Source organism: Orcinus orca, chromosome 8 (genome assembly GCF_937001465.1).
Source record: "Orcinus orca chromosome 8, mOrcOrc1.1, whole genome shotgun sequence".
NCBI classification, from domain to species: domain Eukaryota; kingdom Metazoa; phylum Chordata; class Mammalia; order Artiodactyla; family Delphinidae; genus Orcinus; species Orcinus orca.
In genome coordinates, this window is record NC_064566.1 from 95,900,995 (window position 1) to 95,907,288 (window position 6,294).

A 6,294-nucleotide genomic window follows, 5' to 3' on the forward strand; every position below is an offset into this window, starting at 1 on the left:
CAAACCCATGAGAAGCCGAGTTACTGTGCCTGAGAGTCACAGAAACAATGGACAACAATGAACAGTACATTCCAAGGACTGCAGATGATGGAGTGTCAGATATTCAATATAGACTAGTTATATAGGAAATGTTTAAAGTATTAAACGTATAAAAATGCAGTGCTTCAAAGAAATATAATTACAAAGAACATATAAGAGGAAATTATCAGGAACAAACAGATCTGAAATAAAAAAAACCAAATGTGGTGGTTGTACAATATTGTGAATGTACTAAATGCTACTGACTTCAAATGATTAATTTCAAGTTATATGAATGTAACGTCACAAAAAAGGATCACCTCAAAATGAAAAATGTAATTGTTGACATGAAAACTCAGTGGATAGGTTTAAAAAGCACAGTTTTGACAGACACAGTTGAAGAAAAAAGCAGTAAACGGAAAGATGTATTTGGAGAAATTACCCAGAATGCCACAAAGAGGAAAAGGAGATGAAGAATATGAGAAATTAAGAGAGAGAAGCTAGAATCAGATGGTCTGATAAATGTCTAATTAAAGGAGACAAGAGAAAGAATGAAGGACAGGCAGTATCCAAAGAGATTCAAGTCACATCTATCATTAATAGTACAATAAGGAAAAAATGAACAATCCTTCACTTTAGTGGAAGATTTCAATGCATCTCTCTTGATTATTGATAAGTAGAAAAATATATATCAGCAATGGTATAATGAATGGAAACACAACACAGACTTTTTCTAATGGACCTATATAAAATTTGGCATCGAACAATTAGAAAACATTTTTTCCCCCAAGTATACACGGAACATTCATAAAAATTAATGATAAAATTTCCCTACATATTTTAAAGTGTAAGCGTTATAATAGACTCTCTGTTTACAAAACAATTCAATAGAAGTTTATAACAAAAGGACAATTTAAAACACTTTCTATATATTTGGGAAAAAAAACCAAAACCTGTCTCATGAATCAAGAAGAAAGCATCGCATATATTTAAACGTAATTAAACGCGCTGCCTTTGAGCCCTCGCCGCGCCTGCGCGTGGCGCTGTGGCGGGGGGCGGGGAGGTCAGGCTGCAGCGCCAGAGCAGCACGCGCTTGCGCATAACTTGGGCCGTCTGCTCCGCGGCGGCGGCTCTTTTAGCAGCGAGCTAGACTGCGGCCTTGGGCTGCCGGGGCTGGGGGCTGGGGAAGACGTCGGGGGTCCTGCAGTCTCTGCTTATTCCTGTACCTGTCCTGTGAGTCCGAGTGTCCTGTCCTCTCCGTGGAAATCAGTGAGACGGGCAGGTTCATTCAACCGCGGCGTGGAGGGCGTCTGCAGGGAGGGGAGATGAGAATCCGGCTGTGGCCTTGAACAGACTGAGCGCTGTAGTGCACTTGACACGAACTGGCTCCCGGTCTTGAGCTGCATGGGCTGAACTCGTCTGGCTGAGGTGTATTCGCGGACTACTTAGAAAAACCGCCGTTTAGGGTCAACTGCTTATTTGGATATGCCCCAGATAGCTTGAACAGCTCACAAAGACAGGGTTCTCTGCATTGCGGGGCACAACATAGGCACCTAAATAAATGCACAGGCACTCCTTCGTAAGCCACGTTCTAGATGATAACGATCCCTCCTGGATTTAGGTGAAATGTGCATCATTTCTGAGTACAAGGCAGCACGTGTTGAAGGGCAGGTATGCACAAGTGCCATGTCTAGCCGCTTTGGTGCTTAATGACTGGAGGGGGGCCCCAAGTTAGCAGGGTTAGTAGGCAGTTGGTGTAAACTCTAGCTCAGGAGCAGGACTTTTAAAAATAGGATAATTTTTTAGGCGAGGATAGGCGATAGGATAGGCGAGGATAATAGCGCCTACCTTATATCAGGGTGTGGTCTACTTTGGATCCTCTAACAGAACGGGTCCCCTGACCACCCAAGAAACTGAAGCTGCTACTGGCAGCTGAGGGCCCAGGTTTATTCTGTACCACAGTTTATTCTGTTCCTGTTATCTAAACAAGATTAAGTAGAAATAACTTAGATGCTTATCTAGTATTTGACATGAGATATTTATTTTGTGAAACAGTGCAAGCGATTGTAAATCCCCACATACTATTTGATTAAGTGCAATAGGGTATAGTCACGTGTAATCTCTTTACACAGTAGTGCATCTAGTCCTTTGCCTTTAATTATTGCACAAAAATTATAAGACCAGCGAAAAAGACATGCACACTGATAGGCAAATTGGCCTACACAATGATAAATCAGAACAGTACACTGACTGGAATGGTCCAATAATTTAAGTCAAATCTTTTAATGGTGCAATTAAAGTAATCAAATAAGGGTTCAAATAGGGTTTTTTCAATATATTAATTTCTTTAAAGTCCTGTTCAGGCAAGGTGCTGTTGATGTTTAAAAAAACACAATTAGCTTTGTCCACAGATGTCAAAAGTTACCCAAGGTAAGTTTGATGTTGAATGCAGCTTTAAACAATTAAAAAATTGTATTGAGTGTACTTCTCAAAGCAAATTATACAGTTTGAGAGAGCCCCGAAACCTGTAAACTAAATGTTCTTACACAAATGCACAAGATAAAGTTGGCAACGTTAGATGTCACGTTAAAAGAAAAGTAATTAAAACTGAATGATAATGGAAATACTACAGATAAAAACTTGTAGGATACAGCAAAGATGTTTCAAGGGAAATTTATGGTTTTATATTCTTATATTAGAAAAGAAAAAAGGCTGATGAACATTAATATAAGTATCCAAAGTAAGTGGTTGAGAAAAGAACAACAGAATAGGCTCAAAGAAAGCAGAAGGAAGGACGTAGTGAAAATATGAGCAGAAATCAGTGGAATGGAAAACACTGATGCAGCAGAAAGACTCAACAAAAGTTAAAGTTGGTTTTTCAAGAAGATAAACGAATAGACAAATCTCTGGTGTAATGAGGAGACGGAGGAAGGGAGAGAGAGAGAAGGAGAGAAAAGATATATATAATTAACAGTATGAGTGAAAAGAGGATATAACTACAGATACAACAATGTTTAATAAAATAATGTCAACAAATAATACCATCTATGATTTGAGGTTAGATAAAATGGACAAATCCCTAGAAGATATGTCACTTACCAAAATTCTGAATAGTGCTATAACATTAAAACAAGTTTTATAGGCTTTTACAAGAGAGTTCTTTCAAAAATTAAAAAAAATTTTAATTAGGGCTTCCCTGGTGGCGCAGTGGTTGAGAGTCCGCCTGCCGATGCAGGGGACACGGGTTCGTGCCCCGGTCCGGGAAGATCCCACATGCCGCGGAGCGGCTGGGCCCGTGAGCCATGGCCGCTGAGCCTGCGCGTCCAGAGCCTGTGCTCTGCAACGGGAGAGGCCACAACAGTGAGAGGCCCGCGTACCACAGAAAAAAAAACACAAAAAAACAACAAAATCAAAATGGACTAAAGACTTGAACATAAGACCTGAAACCGTAAAGCTCCTAGAAGAAAACATAGGCGGTAAGCTTTTTTACAGAGGTCTTGGTGATGATTTTTTTTTTTTTTAACATCTTTATTGGGGTATAATTGCTTTACAATGGTGTGTTAGTTTCTGCTTTATAACGGTGATGATTTTTTGAATCTGATTCAAAAGCAAAGGCAACAAAAGCAAAAGTCAAGTGGGACATCACACTGAAGGCAACCTATTGAATGAAAGAAAATATTTGCAGATCATATGTCTGACAAGGCGTTCATATCCAAAATATGTGAAGAACTCATACAACTCAATAGCAAAAAACCCAAAGAATCCAATTAAAAAATGGGCAGAAGATCTGAATAGACATTTTTGCAAAGAACACATATGGACAGCTAACAGGTATATGAAAAGATGCTCAACATCACTAATCATCAGGGAAATGAAAATCAAAACCACAATATCACCTCACACCTGTCAGAATGGCTATTATCAAAAAGAACAAATAATAAGTATTAGTCAGGATGTCGAGAAAAGGGAACCCTTAAGCACTTTTGGTGGGAATGTAAATTGGTGTAGTCACTATGGAAACAGTATAGCATTTCCTCAAAAAATTAAAAATAGAACTACCATGTGATCCAGCAATTTACTTCTGGGTATTTATCTGAAGAAAATGAAAACACTAACTTGAAAAGACATCTACACCCTCATGTTCATTGCAGCATTATTTTCAATAGCCAAGATCTGGAAACAACCTAAGTGTCCAGTGACGGATGGATGAATGGGTAAAGAAAATGAGGTATGTATGTATGCATGTATGTATGTATGTATGTATGTATGATCTATCTATCTAGTGTACACACACACTGTATTATTACTTAGCCATAAAAAAGAATGAAATCTTGCTATCGTGACAACATGGATGGACCTTGAGAGCATTATGCTAAGTGAAATATGTCAGAGGTGGGTCTGCCCCCTTCCCCTAGACACAGAAGCTGGACCATAAAATGAAGTCAATTCCAGGGACTGGGTCAGTATACTCTCAAGACACATGGGAGATCCTGGGTGGGTGGAGATGGTGGGATGCAGGTGGGATGCAGGAAAGAGTCAGGGAGAGGCAACGTCCAGGTCACCAAGAGAAGAAGAAATGGGCCAGTGGTACCAAGGCCAAGAGGCCGGGACAGTTCCTGGTCTGGCAACCCGGAGGTTACTGGTGAGCACAGCAGGGGCAGTTTTAGAATATCAGTGGGGGCAGAAGGCTGCAAAGCGGGAGCAAGTAAATGGAAGCTGTGAACAGGTCACTTCCTGGAGAGGTTAGGTTAGGAAGGAGAGCTGGGTGGTAGGGAAAGCAGTGACAAAGGAGAGGGAAGACCTGCATCCTCCGCCTGGCACCCTGACAGGCCCATAATTAACACTGAATGAATGAATGAATAAATAAACATACAAAGGTCTAATGGTGAAGGGAAGGAGCCAGTGGAAAATATTAAAGACGGGGCAGAAATTTAAAGTGAGCCAAAGGCAGAATTTCAGAAGACAAACTGTGGAGGTTACAGTCTTGTCTAGTGTGTGGGTCTCCATCAAGAGCCTTCGAGGCACAGGATGAAGTCCCTGCTGTGGGTACAGCCTAGGCTGGGAGGTCCTTGATGGAGCTGGACTGAGCTGTAGTCAAGGAGGAGGCCAAGGCAGACAGCCTTGAGAGGTAGAGTCAGGTATGGAGGCTTCAGTGCAGCCAAACAAGGGGATGAGGGCGGAAGTTGGAGGCGCTGGCAGCAAATCTTGAGGTGCAGGTTGAGGCGAGAGGTTCAGACTTAGAAGACAAAGGGCAAGAGGGTCCTGGAGGCCTGAGGTTGTGTGGGTGCCGCCTGGGAGCTGGGTGACGGCTTAATGGAGGAATATCTTCCCTGAGATCGTTCCCTGCAGAACTGTCCTGCTTCCTTGCCTGGAACTTCCTGTGGTTACAGCGACTTCTGCTAAAACCAGGGATCGATAAGCCATGGTACTTGTGCCATCTGGAAGGGGCTTGGGGATACAAATTGTATCCCTCTCCCTTCCCCTCCACCACCAGAGATTACACCAGCCACTGAGAAGGTAATTTCATATCTTCTTAATCTGCACAAGCACCCTATAATGTATTGTGCAACTTGGGACACTTCTGAAAGTGAAAGGGGATGCTATTAATAATTATGCCAGAAGGACAAGCATAAGCTGGGACCATCCCAGGAAAACTGGGATGTATAGTTCCCTACCTATAGGGAATCTGATATCAGGTTCTCTGATACAAGCTAAATTTGAAGATGTAGCTTAGATCTCTAGTTTAGATGCGGCCCCTTCTCTCCCACAAATCTAAACCTTGGGAGTTGCATGCCATGGAGCTCTGACAGGCCAACAGAGCAGACTTGGAGGGTCCCTCCCTCTGGGTCAGCCATGTGGAATGGGCCTGCAGGCCTGCCTCACGTGGGCAGATGAGGTACAGGGAATGGCGGGCGTTCTCATGGGTTACGGTAGGGTGGGGCTGTGCTCAGGTGTGTGAACCCCATGCAAACAAAAAGCACAGGAGAGCCTTCCTGGCCAGAGCTCAGGGAGTGCTCAAGGACGTGGGGAAGGGGCAATAGGGCACGCTACACCTGCTTCAGTGGCCCACTCTCCAACAAAACATGGCCCCATGTCATCAAGCACCAGAGCATCTTATTAGCTACCGAGGGGCGAGGTGGCAGGTTTTTCTGCTGCATTGGCCTCCTTAGGGAATAAGATCAGGACTCCCGACCTCCATGAGAGGCGATGGAAAGCAGAGGAGAAGTTCTTTTTCCAACACAATCCAGCGTGTGGTCCATCTCCGTCCAGTTGCTG

At 42.9% G+C, this 6,294-nt stretch overlaps 1 non-coding gene across 1 annotated transcript; it reads left to right on the forward strand.

Moving 5' to 3' along the window:
* Window positions 1-1,023: 1,023 nt before the first annotated feature.
* LOC117202651 (small nucleolar RNA SNORA76) lies at window positions 1,024-1,172 on the forward strand. Its single transcript, XR_004485129.1, has one exon. It is a non-coding gene; the product is annotated as a small nucleolar RNA SNORA76 (small nucleolar RNA).
* The last annotated feature ends 5,122 nt before the right edge of the window (window positions 1,173-6,294 follow it).